Here is a 13,638-nt window from a genome sequence, read left to right as displayed (position 1 = left end):
TCTACCCAAAAGAACAAAAGACATTCTATAAAAAAGACATCTGCTCTAGAATGTTTATAGCAGCACAATTTCAATTGCAAAGATGTGGAAACAACCCAAGTGTCTATCAATATGTGAGTGGATTAATAAAATGTGGCATATGTATACCATGGAGTTCTACTCAGCCACAAAAAACAATGGTGATCTAGCACCTCTTGTATTATCCCGGATAGAGCTGGAACCCATTGTACTAAGTGAAGTATCACAAGAATGGAAAAACAAGCACCACATCTACTCACCATCAAATTGTTATTAACTGATCACCACTTATGTGCACATATAATAGTAACATTCATCAGGTATTGGGCAGGTAGGAAGGGGGAGGGGGGATGGGTATATACACACCTAATGGGTGGATGAGCACCGCCTGGAGGATAGACACACTTGAAGCTCTGACTCAGGTGGGGCAAAGGCAATATAAGTAACTTAAACATCTGTACCCCTGTAATGTGCTGAAATAAAAAAAAATTTAAAAAAAAATAAAATAAAAAAATAAAAAGTATGGGGAGGCATGGGCAATGTATATAGCCTGATCTTTTGTACCCCCTTAATGAGCTGAAAAACAAACAAAAAATAAAAAAAATAAAAAAAATAAAAAAAAGTATAGTGTGGTAAACACATAAACAAGTAACATAGTTGTTTATTGTCATTATCAAGCATTATATACTGTACATAATTGTATGTGCTATACTTTTATACTCCTGGCAGCACACTAGGTTTGTTTATGTCAGCATCACCACTAGCATGTGAGTCATAGGCTGTGCTATGACGTTAGGATGGCTATAACATCATTGTACAATAGAAATTCTTCAGCTCCATTATAATCTTATGGGACCACTATCATGTATGTGGTCCACTGTTGACCAAAATGTGATTATTTGGTACATGCCTATACATAGAAAAAAATATGAACAAAGATACTATGATAACAACATGTGGTATTAGAGGGTGATGGTCTTATGGCAGATATATTAGTCAGGTTTCTCTAGGAAACAGAATTAATAGGAGATATATATATATATAAAGAGAGAGATTTATTTTAAGTAATTAGCTCATAAAATTGTGGGGTTTGGCAAGTCCAAAATTTATAGGACAGGCCGCCAGTAAGCTAGAAATACAGGCAATGGTGTCTAGCGCCCCACTGACCAGTACAGTGAAGTCATCTGTGTTCTCACCCGCACACATTACAGTCCACTCTCCTTGGCTACCAGGTTACAATGATGTCTCACAAACCGTTCTTGTTATATTAACAATAGCTGGATACCTTCCCGACAGCCCTCATATATGCCTAGCAAAAAATGAAAGAAAATACGTCAAAAAGCAAATAAAGAGTTATCTCAGAGGTTGATTCAGAACAATTTTTATTTTCTTCATGTTACTTTATAAACTCTTGAAAATGCTCAGGATTTTTTCCCTAGTCCCTTTCCTTATATACATATGGGGAAAGTTGAGAAACAATTTTATTTAAGCAAGAAAATAACTTCTATATTTGAAGACCGCCCCCCCTGAAAAACTCTATCAGAGTCTTTTATTCTATGGCCACGTCCAATCTTCCCTTTCCAATGCCCGCCTATCAATTGTAACTGAGATTACACTGCCCCTCTGTTACAACTGTTCATTTCCATTATTCTGGTCAAGACTCTTAGTTGCAAATCACAGGATAATTTCTAACTACTTTAAGCAAAATAGGATTTATTAAGTATATTAGAAACTTTGTCAGCATCTCAAGGACAGCCAGAGAGCTAGAGTGAAAATGCTAAGCAGCTAGAAGCACAGAACAACGTCCCTTTACCTGTGGGGGAAAACACCCCTGCTGCCACCACCCACTGATTGTACCCAAGACTGAGTGCCAGAAACTCCACCACTGCAACCCCAAAAGGACCAGAACTCCCCTGCCATCACACCTGCCAGAAAAGTGATCCCTTTTCTCATCAGTATCTGGTAGGCGTGCACCCAAAAGAGGAAATCTAGGTCATACACTTGTATCTTAAGCAGCAAGAAATTCTGATGCAGTTTTTACATCATACTTTGACAAGGCAGGACTCAAAATGTGGAAAATTATCAAACCTAAGAGTGGGTTTTCAAAAGATGTTGAGCAGCCATACATGCCTACTGTATCCATTGACACATGGATTACTCAGATTAATACAGAAAGAATAGTGTAGAGTACAGTATTTTCTTTGTTTACCATTCCTACCTGTCTCGCCTTGAGCCCGGAGAGTGGAATCAGAAATTATTTCAGGCCAGGATGCTTTCCACTCTACCTCCTCTATGTCAAAAGTTCCAGAACACAGCAAATATTCACAGGGCTACAAAGGTTTTGGGAGGGATGTCCTTTTCTAAAGGATTTGCTTGTTTTCTGGAAATGGATCTGCATTATATGGCTCTAAGTATTTCCTGCTGATTTCTCACTTGTCATATTAGCAAGAATCAGGAAAAGAAAGAGGAAAGCGTTTTGAATCCAATAAAAAGACGATATAACTGTATTTGGATCAGAAAACATACGGTTCAGGGAGACATTGCTTTGGTGCTGTGGAAATTCATCTTTTCTCGACCAATTATATCTGAGTAGCTGGCAATTATTCTACTTGGAGTGCCGTGTAACATGTTTTCTACATAAGGTGCCTAATCTTAATGTTTTTACACATGTTTTATGCCAACTCCACTTGCTAAATGGAATAGCAGGTCCTACTGCCCACACTCAGAATAAGCAAAACATCAACTCTTTCAACAAAAACAACCAGTTCCAGAAGGTAGCAAGGAAGGCCAGAGTATTCTGGGATCTTGGTAGTTTGAGATTTCTTAGTCAGGTTTCTTCCCACCATTCACATAGTTAGAAAAATAATCTGTTAAGGTCTTTCCTCCAGTGATTAAGAAAAATGACAAGACTTCTCATTGCTCCAACAACTCAGATTCTACCAATATGAAATCACATGCTCTGTGTTCATCATAATCAGCCTCATAGATGACAAAATTGCTTATGTATTGCTCTTAAATATTACAATTCCATTCTTTGATATGAAGTTATTCACAAGTCTGTCTTCAAAAGGAGTAGCTGCTTTTATTCCCTATGGAAATGACCACAGGGCTGCAAGGTTTCCAGGATAAGAAGCAATTTTCTGGGAGCCCTACACCTTACTGACAGAGGAAAACTAGCTGTTCCTGAAAAAGACAAATGGCTACATTATCTGTGGAATATTTTTGGCAAAAGCAGAAAAAATTAAGTTGATCTACCAGCATTAGAGAATTCTGTTGTATTTGTCTATCCACTTTGGCAGAGAAAAATAACACATTTTTGCAAAACCAAAGATATTTCATGTCGTACCCTGCACCTTACACAAAGAACCTATTATCCATTATAAACAATCCCTTGGTGCCCTCTGCCAACTTGTTCCCAGCTCACAAGTAGAAATGATCCTGAGGCCTTAATTGGTTTTCATAGGTCATCATCACTGTCATCCAGGGCTCTTTGAGGAGCAGAATGAAAAAGGCAGGTAACGTAATCAGCTGTCAGAGTGCTCAGCTTTTCCTTGTAAGACAATCCTCCCTGTCAAATGTAGAGAAAGTATTACAGTGGGAAGACATGCATGCCTGAATTCAAGCAGTTGCTAAGGATTCTATCATGAGAAAGAGAGCAAAAAAAAAATTGTTGGATCAGTTCAAAAGAAAGAGGATGCATGTCCTAATTAGCAATTTCTTTTCCTAGATGTGCCTGGATATTGCACGAAATAAACTCAAAACTAAATGCCAAAGCCAATGAGAAAAGATCTGCTGTGGTTCAGCTTCAGAGCCTGATCACAGAGAACAAAGAGAAGGATATAGCCAGGGGCTGGAAATGGGGTTTCAGTGATGGTGAGTAACAGAATAACTGTGAGCCTACAGGAAGCGCGGTGGCTCCACTCTTGTTCTCAAAAGCTGGGCAGGGACACAGATTGCAAGGGTGTCTGTGAAGCTCTGTTTCATTGGGTTAAGTATAACATAAATTGGAACAAGAGACATCCAGGAGCCAGTGTTCTAAGATGATGACACAAAAGGTGCTCTCTCCAGTCTGCCTTGATGGTGGCTCGGGCTGCAGGTACCCATAAGGCAAGTAAAGAAGGTCACAGAAGGTAAAGGAAATAAGCGAATGGTTCCCCAGGGGGCAGTTTCTAGAAAGGCAGAAATCTGGTAGGCTTTAGCCAGGAAGGTGTGAGGGTCGCCCAGCAGGACTTATTGCTTTTGTAGAGACGGAAACAGATAGCATTTAAACCTGGAAATGGCCAGAACTCCCTGGCCACTTCCCAACCCTGGCATCAGACTTGCTCATCCTCTGCCCGTGTCCCATGATATCCACATCTGAAGCCAATGCAGCTCTCCCTGATGGGTCTGGCCCCTCTAGGAGTGTTCTTTGTGCCAGTGGGGTTCAAATTCCCAAAGTCCTCCTCCTGCAGGTTCTTGTGGTTTCTGAGCACAGCTACCACAGTACCCATTGGGTGGAAGTGACAACTCTGGCCAAGATCTGGTCAAATTCTGAAGGTCAATAGTATAACTTATATGTCATCAAATTCATGGATAAAGGAAAAAAATAAAGGATTGAAGAACAAAGCTCTCAGGAAATTTTATCCAAAATGGAATTCAAGAGGATGAGGAATATCCAGGCAGCACTGAAGGAGTCATGTGATGTTTCCTAAACAGTATATTATAGCATCCAAATCATCCTGGGCCCCAGTCCTAGCTGTTCCATTTACCACCTGTGGGAAAATTACCTAAACTCCCAGAGCCTCAATTTTTCTTATCTCCAAAATAGAGGTGACCTCTGTTTAATAGAATTTCTGGGAGAAAATGAATGCAAAGAATTTCTTCACAGTATTGGTACTTAATAAATGTTAGTTTTTAAAAATAAATTTAATCAAGGGCAAATTATTGGAAGAAAAAATCAGAAAGTGAGGTAGAGGAGTTTTTATCAGTCATAACAAAGGCAGCCTGACATACTGCTTTAGTATTAGAATTTAAGGTTTCTTTTAGCTCTATATTGATCATAAATCCTCCTGTGTTTGAGGGTTTTTTTGTTTTTTTTGTTTTTTTTTTTATTTTTTCTTGTTGCCCTTGCGTTTTCTTTTTGTCCCATTTTCAGCCTGTAGATCTGGAGTGCTTTTAAAGGCTAGAATAGACTAATACCAATGGGTATTTACTGAGCACCTATTATGTGCTAGATGCTATGTTAGGCAATGAAAACACAATACCTAGAATGGTTCCTTCCTTCCTGTAATTTATAGTTTAATGAGTGAAAGAGACATAGGATCTCCTAATGGAAGATAACAAAAGGGAAGTGCGATTTCACACCTTGAGAGTCCAGTCCCTTAATAAAACACTTCACCCCCATGTCACTGGTAATAAACATTTCTGGAAGAAGAAAGGAGGAAAGAAAGGGAGATCAGGCAGGAAGTGTGCCATTGGAAACCGAAATAAATGTGAATATGCTAAGCCTCTGTCCCATACCTCATTGACATTTGACAGCTATCCAAGTAGAGCTCCCCTCTCCCACGGGCTGCCACAGGATTAGCGTAGTAACTACAGGAGGTGGGGAGTTTATTGACTAGCCTAGTTAATGATGACCTTCCTGGAAACTTTGCCAGAACCTCTGAGCTTTATTTTTTTCCTTCAGAGTAATAATCATGCTTTATCAGCTTTTCTACATAACGACCTATGGAAAGGAGCCAAGCATGGACAAATGACTCCATTTACTTAGCTCTGAGCTACAGATGGCCTGGTGAACACTGTGAGCTAATGGAAAACTAACACATGCTGGTCTAGGTCAACAGCTGTTTCCATTGTAACTGAGGCCCATAAGACACAGGTGTATTTCATGGGCCCTTATGTAGACTGCCATCTGCTCGATGGATGTTCTTCATTTCCTTTAAATACGAAGATAGATAACAGGAATCAGAAGTGTGAATGAGTACATTATGGACATTAACTTGGTTTCTTTTATGTCTATGTGGTTGGGGAGCCCTCCAATTTGACAGTACCTCAAGCTTACTCACAGCTCTTCTACGGGGAAAATAGGAATGATATGTGCTTGCTTCTGTCATTTTGCTTGCAGATTATATACTTTCTTAATTCCACCACATCAGATCTCTCTGAAGTAACAGTTGCACCATGTAGTTGAAGTAGTCAGGCTGGGCACATACCACCCACTCTCTGTACCATATTCCCACTCCAAGTATGAAGATGGCGGGGATAAAGTGGCAGTACTACCTGACTCCTAGGCCTAACTTTTACCATGACTCAGCGCCCCTCTCCCTGTGAATTTCGGTATTCTGTGTGTATAGGTTGGATGCAGTTGTGGGGGTAAGAATTAAAGGACCAGTCTGGCCCTGAAGGGGTGTTTGGCAGCTCCATGTTGCTCTCTTCAGTTGATAAGGTTCCATATTGCCTACCGTACTCAGTTTGGGGTCTTTAGCTGAACTTGTGAGAAAATAAGAACAATTCCCTTCAACACCCTTTTATACCTGCTTGCTTGTTTTTGGTCTCTCTCATTCCCAGAAATACCCAAGAATCTATTATTGTCACTGTTTTATCCTGAGAGCCTCTAATACTGCCTGGTACATAGAAGATTCTGGTCCTGGTTCTACTACAGTGCTGCCTAAGGTAGTGTGGTCTTAGGCAAGTCAGAACATCATTTAACTTCTCTGGGCTTGCATTTCCCCACTTACTTTTTCATAGATTACTTATATACAATAAGCTAGGAAAGATATTCAATATCTCCTATAATCATTTCTGTATCACAAGGAAAATGGTGATAATCCTTAGCCATTCAGATCCTCTTTTGTTTAGTTTGCACTATATGAAATTGTTATTTTGAAGGTCAAAAAACAGTTGAAAAGCAGAAATTTCATGATGTAACTTAGTTCATGACACACATTTTTACTGAGCACCTATCATGTACAAGGTATTGTTGTCAGACATTGGGGATACAACCATGAACAAAAAGAGATAAAACCTGTTTTTATTGACCTTACATTCTAATTGGAGAAAACAAAGATAAACAAATTAACAGATGAAAATATAATGGGCCATACAGTGATGAAAGCTTAAAAGGAAAATAAAACAGGATAAAGAGATAGAGAGTCACTTGAGGGCCAGTGTAACATACTAAAAAGAGGAGGATTTAGTGAAATTTACCTACTGAATGTTGAGACTCTCAACTCTCTCTCCTTACTTGGTGCTCAGGTTTCTGGCAGGTGGGAGATTAGACATCAAAAAGGAGATTAGAAGATTCTTCCCTGAAGAACATGATCATCCTAAGAGAAAAGACCTAAAAGTATTATATATCGGATGTTCATTAACAAAATCGCTCATCCAGATTATGTTAGATTGAAGCTCTGTCACACAGCTTCTAAAAGAGTCTTTTGTGGCCCATAGTTAAATGTGAATAGGCAGCTAAGGACTGCCGAATATTTGAGGAAAGCCCCTAATCTGAAGGTTAGAAGAAAGAGCCAACAAGAAAAAACAATAACTTAGAAAAAACAAAGACTTCTTAAGGAAAAGGAAACTTCAAAAATGTTTGACATCTTCAAGAGAGAGAAGAAAAGAGATAGATGTGTTTAAAAATAAATTTGGAGAATAAAATATGAAAATCTCAATATGAGGGTTACATAATCTTCCAGGAAATCAGCAAAAGATATTAAAAAAAAGAAAATTAAACAAAGATATGAAAAATCAGAAATGGAAAAAATATACAAACTATATAGATAAAAAAGACAAAAGTCCATAAGCTCAACATCCAAATAATAAAAGTCTGAGAGACAAAGAATATTAGAGGTGGGTAGGATAAAATCTTCAATTAAATAATTGAAGCAATTATTGACAAATCATTGTGAAGTTTCAGGATTCTGAGCACAAAGAAAAGAATACTTTCAAAAAGGTCAGAAAATAGGTTTCATGCAACAGCAATACTGGGCTTCAGGAACAAGATGAAACAATACTTTCTAATTACTAAGAAAAATTCTTTCCAGCTTTAAATTTCATGCCCAGCCAATTAAGGGTGTGGGTCCAGTGAAAGTATTTTAGACATGGAAGGTTTCAAAAACATTACTTTGCAAACTTTCTCAGATAAGTAATAGAATACTCTATCAAAATGAGGGAGCAAATCAAGAAAGAAGACGTAGGATCTAAGGAACAGAAGTTTGTTCCAAGAGAAAACAAGAATTCCAGGGAGATGGTAAAATGCCAAACCCACAGCTCTGCAGCAGACTTAGAGATCAGCCACTTCTTACTGGAGTGGGTCAGAAGGCACCACTGAAGAACTGAATGTGTCTGAGATTTATACACAGGGAAGTGAGTTTGAGAATAATTCTATAGAAACTTAAAACAATTGTTTTTAAAAAGACAATTAGTAATTACAGGGAAAAACAGAAAAAGAAAAGAAGGGAAGAAAAGTAATGAAAGAAAAAAAAAAAGAAAAGAAAAGTAATGAAAGAATGCTATATGGTTCAGCTGTGGAAATGTTTACGTAGTTATACCATGAGAATATTGAATATTAATATAATTAAATCTCATTATACATGGCTGAGGAGGACAATAGGGGAGATGGTATAAAAGCATACTAGACCTTCGTCTTCTATAGTGGGAAGTCAATTTTTAATGCCTAAATGCAAGAATCAAGAAATATATATAAAATACATAATATTAATATTATATTTGTTATATTTTATTATATGTTATTTGTTATATTTATGTTACATGTATTGTACTTATAGTGTATATAATTTATATTATATACAATATAAATAATACATAGAAAAATAGATTTGCATGTACTTATATTTATATATTTATAAATAGGCATGTTATTTAAAGAAATGAAAGTGCCATATTTCGTCAATTCTGAGGCACACATTTTTGTTTTACATTTCAGCATCTCCATAATCAGGATACGTCTCAACCCATGGTGTGTCATACTTCCGCTGGCAGCATTTGTTGCATCGTAGAATCACAGGCATTGTTGATTTAATGAACATGGCCAATATCAAAAGAATCAGCTGAAGGAGTTCAAAGGGGCTGCTTCTGAGAAGCAGTGAAGGGGGGGAAGGGGCTGCTGTTTTAGTAACAACATTTTGAAGTTATTTGACTCTCTATGATTATGTGTACTTTATTTTTAAAAATAGTTTAAAATTTTTTCTATTGGCTGCTTTGTGGAGAAGCGTCACTAAGAGGACAAGATTAGGAAGAGGGAGGTGATTAGGGGCTTTGCTCAGAGAAGAATTAGACCAGTGATGGCTTGGACTCGATTGAGAATAATGGAGGTGGTGATAAGTGGTCAGATTCTTGATATGTATTTAAAATAAAGCTGACCAAATTTACCAATATATTGAATGTGGAAATGTGAGCGAAAGAGGAGAATCAAACATGACTCCAAGGTTTCTGGCCTGAGCAGCTGGAAGAATGAAGTTTCAATTTCCTGAGATGTGGAAGATTATAAGAACAGCAGGTGTATTCATGAAAGTTCTCCAGAGAAACAAAACCAATAGGATATAGACAGATAGATATAGATACAGATACCTAAGAGGAGACATTATGAGAATTGGTACATGCAATTATGAAGGCCAAGACGATCTACAACACGTTGTCTGCAAGCTGGAAAGCCAATAAAGCTGGTGATGTCATTCAGTCCAAGGCCAAAGGCCTTGGGCGGAGGAAGGTGGGGAATAGTTGAAGTCCTAGAATCTAAAGGTCCTAGATCCAGGAACTCTGCTGTCCAAGAACAAGAGAAGATGAATATCCCAGCTCCAGAAGATAATAAATTCACCCTTCCTCTGCCTGTTTATTCTACTTAGGTTCTCAGCAGACTGGATGATGCTTGTCCACATTGGTAAGGGTAGATTCTCTTTACTCAGTCCATAGATTCAAATGCTGTCATCTGAAAACACCCTCATGGACACATCCAGAAATAATGTTTTACTAGCTATCTGGGCACCCCTTATTTCGGTCAAGCTGACACATAAAATCCATCACAGCAGGTTAAGGAAGAGGGAAGACCAAGAGTGCAGTTGGGTTATATAAGTTTGGATGCCTATTAGACAACCAAGTGGAAGTGGTTAGTAGGCAAATAATATACACAAGTCTGAAATGCTGTCCTAGCTAAGCTGAAGATAAAATTTGTGTTCCTTTCTTCACTTCCTTATCTCCCCCCTCTAAACAGTATGGTTATTTATTGCTTGCTTTTATAGATAGTAATAAACTAAGTCTTGGTTTTTGTTTATGTATTTATTCAAAGAGAAGACTATAAGTATTGATTTTTTAATCAATCTATATTTGTAAGTTTTTGCTTCCCTCTGGTATTGTCAACAAATGCTGGCCATGGCCATGGAAGACTGCATACCTGTCCAGAAAACCTAAGCACTCCTTACCAAGATTTGGATTCCTATAGGCAGAATTGATTCCATTCTGGGAATTGTGTTAAAAGGGATGTTGTAACTCCTGTTGATCGAAACAGATACTTTCTAGGTGGAGAAAAAAGCTAAAACCAGATTTTCTATTGCACTGAACCATGGATGCCAAATTTCTTGAGTAACACAATTTTAAAAGCCCTCTGAACTCCCTGGAAGAAGTTGCCTGGTCCATTGACAGTCAATTACATTATACCCAATTCCACACAGACATACATAACACCCCAAAGCAATGACAGAAAAATTCCATGAGTCAGATGAAGCAACTTGTGCTAACTTTCTTCAAAGTAACACTAAAATCCCTGATTTTTTTCCTTTCACTAGACTTTTTTCTCATCAGACTTTTGAATTCGCATGACACATTTCTCTTTGAAAAATATTCCAAAAGATACAAACGAAATCCTTCCTTTCTAACCAAGAAAACATATCAACATGATAAAATCTTAAGCACCTTAGAGAAAGGCTCTTCATGAAATTCTTTCTTGAGTTCTAGCCAATCTTTGGCCATCACACGATTCCCGCCTTGTGGGTGATGGGCAGATCAGATAGTCCTCTCTAATATTCACAGGGTCAGTGCGGTCCTCCGAGATGTGATTGGCAGGGTGGGGTGCGTACCCACAGGCTAATGCCAGATGGAGAGTCATGAAGATACCCATCCAACAGTTGTTTTGGTCTCTGCAATTGGAGGCATTTCTGTTAGTTCACTCTTTCTTTTAGAAAATCTGGTGAACTTTCCATTTCTTTCTATATTTATTATTCTGTACTTCAAATTCCTCCACCTCCTCCTCTATCCCGAAGCACTTAACACAAAATATTTGATCATTTTTATAGCAATATATAGTTAAACATAAAAGAACAAGTGGGTTATTTTCACCAATTTCTAGTGACAATTTAAAGACTATTTTCTACCAATTTTTATTCTTGTTACACCCACACTACCTTTCCCCCCGAGTGTTTCTTTCTTGTAAAAATGACTCCAGATATATAATACAGGTGTGCAGTAGACACACACTCTTTATCAGTCAACATAGATTAATTATACTATGGTAACAAACGTCTCTAATTCTCAGTGGCTTAAAGGCAGCAAAGGTATATTTCTTGCTCATAACACATTTCCCTCATGTGCCAGTTGAGGGCTCTGCTCCTTGTCACTTTATCCTCACCCTAGGACCCAGCCTGAGAGAGCAGACACAATCGACATTGCCCATTGCCGAGGCAGAGGGTAGAAGCAGCACAGCAAAAAATGCACTGGTTCTTAAACTTCCACCGGATGGGACATACATGCCACTTCTATTGTATTTCTTTAGTCATAGCAAATCACATGGCCAAATCTAACTTCAAAGGGTCAGAAAAATATATATATTTTTTGCAAGTGGGGCACTGAATATTAGCGAAGAGTTATACGGTCTATTATACACACTCAACTATAGACTTTATAATGCATGTGCTTTTATATCAAAATTTCTAGTAATAGAGGAAATTTCTGATCACTTTGCTCTAGTGTTGTTTAGAATAACATCTGTATCCTGACATTCAAAGTCCCAAGTCATCGTCTCAACCTCACTCTGTATGTTTGGTTAACTGCTAATGGTGTCACATTTTGTAGATAAATAAAGGTCATCATCTCATTAAATGGATGTGTTTCAGACCACAGGAAAATGTGTGACATGGTTACCAAGGTCTTTTACTTATAATGAAGGTCTGAAAATGTCACCAGGGGAAACCAAGAGGCAATTTCAGGCTGGAAGAATCCGTTCCAATTGTGATTGTGCAATGGTAATTATGCAATTGTTTTCCTCCCCTCTTCCCTAGTGTTATAGATGTTAGGAAATGTGCTGTTCCTTTTAACACAAATTCTACATGGCTAAGAAGGATATTTGGGGGCATGTGGGGAAGAATGAAGTTGGAGTGGGAACAGTGAAAAAACATGAGGTCGGGAATTATGCCCTTTCTGGTATAATTTGACAAATGAGGCATTTTAGTCAGGTGCCAACCAAGTGTGGGTGGTATATCTAGTTGACTCCATCACTGTCTTTCTATTCCTGGTCATTTGTGTAGAGTAGACTCGTGTTATTTCTCACGTAGACCATTGCACTAGCTTCCTGCTTTCCCTCTTGCCTCCCGTCTCTGCACTCCAACTTCCACACAGCAGCCATAATTATCTTACTAAAGCCCAGTTCTGATGGTGAAAGTTACACTACGAGAAAGCAGTTTACTGGCTACCTATTGCTTGTGGAATGAAGTCCAGTCCCTAAGCACATCCTTCCCTCAACGACTAGAGGCAATTTACTTTTATTAGTCTTTATTTTACAATGCACCTCCTCAGGTTTAACGAAGTATGCAATTGAAAATAATGACTATTTCTCAGCTGGAAGCATGTTCTTATTTTGAGAGGTAAGTATATCTCTACTCTTCCCAATAAGTTTATATGCCATCTGACTCCAAAGGGTCTTTGATAGACTCATGGTAACAGTTAGGCCACCTGACAGATATGAAAGACAAAAATATCTGTAGGCAATACCTGGTAAGCAGTTAATGTGTTCCATTCAAAGACTAAAAGTAGATCTCTTTTAAAAAACAGCAAAACATTTCATCATGTCAGAGTGAGGTCGAGGAAGGAGTGTAAAGATGATTATATTTAGTTATAATTACAACAAAGTGGTGAACTATATTAATGCCCAAACATGAATGTATCCTTAAAAGCAATATTAATATTTCAGTGTAGACCAGAGCAACCAATCAACTTCAATTCCAGTTAAGGTTTATTTTAACTCAATTTTGCAAATCATCCCAATTGACTTGCCTTGGGTAGAGAACAGTTTATACTGATGATTACAAAAGAATGGTTATATGATTATATAACCAATATCTCCTCATTGGTTATAAAAAAGAGAGAACAGAAATCATAGCAGGATATTGAGTTGGTTTGTGTAATGTTCTGTGTTTTCTCCTCTCTGACTTAATCTCTGCTCCAATCCTTACTGCCAAACTCTTCATTTTACTCTGCAGAAACCCCAGGGCTGCGATAAATTATTCTTCTCCACTTCCCTGCACTTTCTGCTTATAACTAAAGCTATCTTCCCATGTAGAACACCACTTCCCTTACAGCGCTTTCTAATAGAAGTTGCATATTTCCTAATTTCCCAAGTACCTCAGGGTTGGAAGTGGG

This window comes from Eulemur rufifrons, chromosome 17 (assembly GCF_041146395.1).
Source record: "Eulemur rufifrons isolate Redbay chromosome 17, OSU_ERuf_1, whole genome shotgun sequence".
In the NCBI taxonomy this organism is placed as follows: Eukaryota; Metazoa; Chordata; class Mammalia; order Primates; family Lemuridae; genus Eulemur; species Eulemur rufifrons.
Note: the sequence above shows the minus strand (reverse complement) of the source record.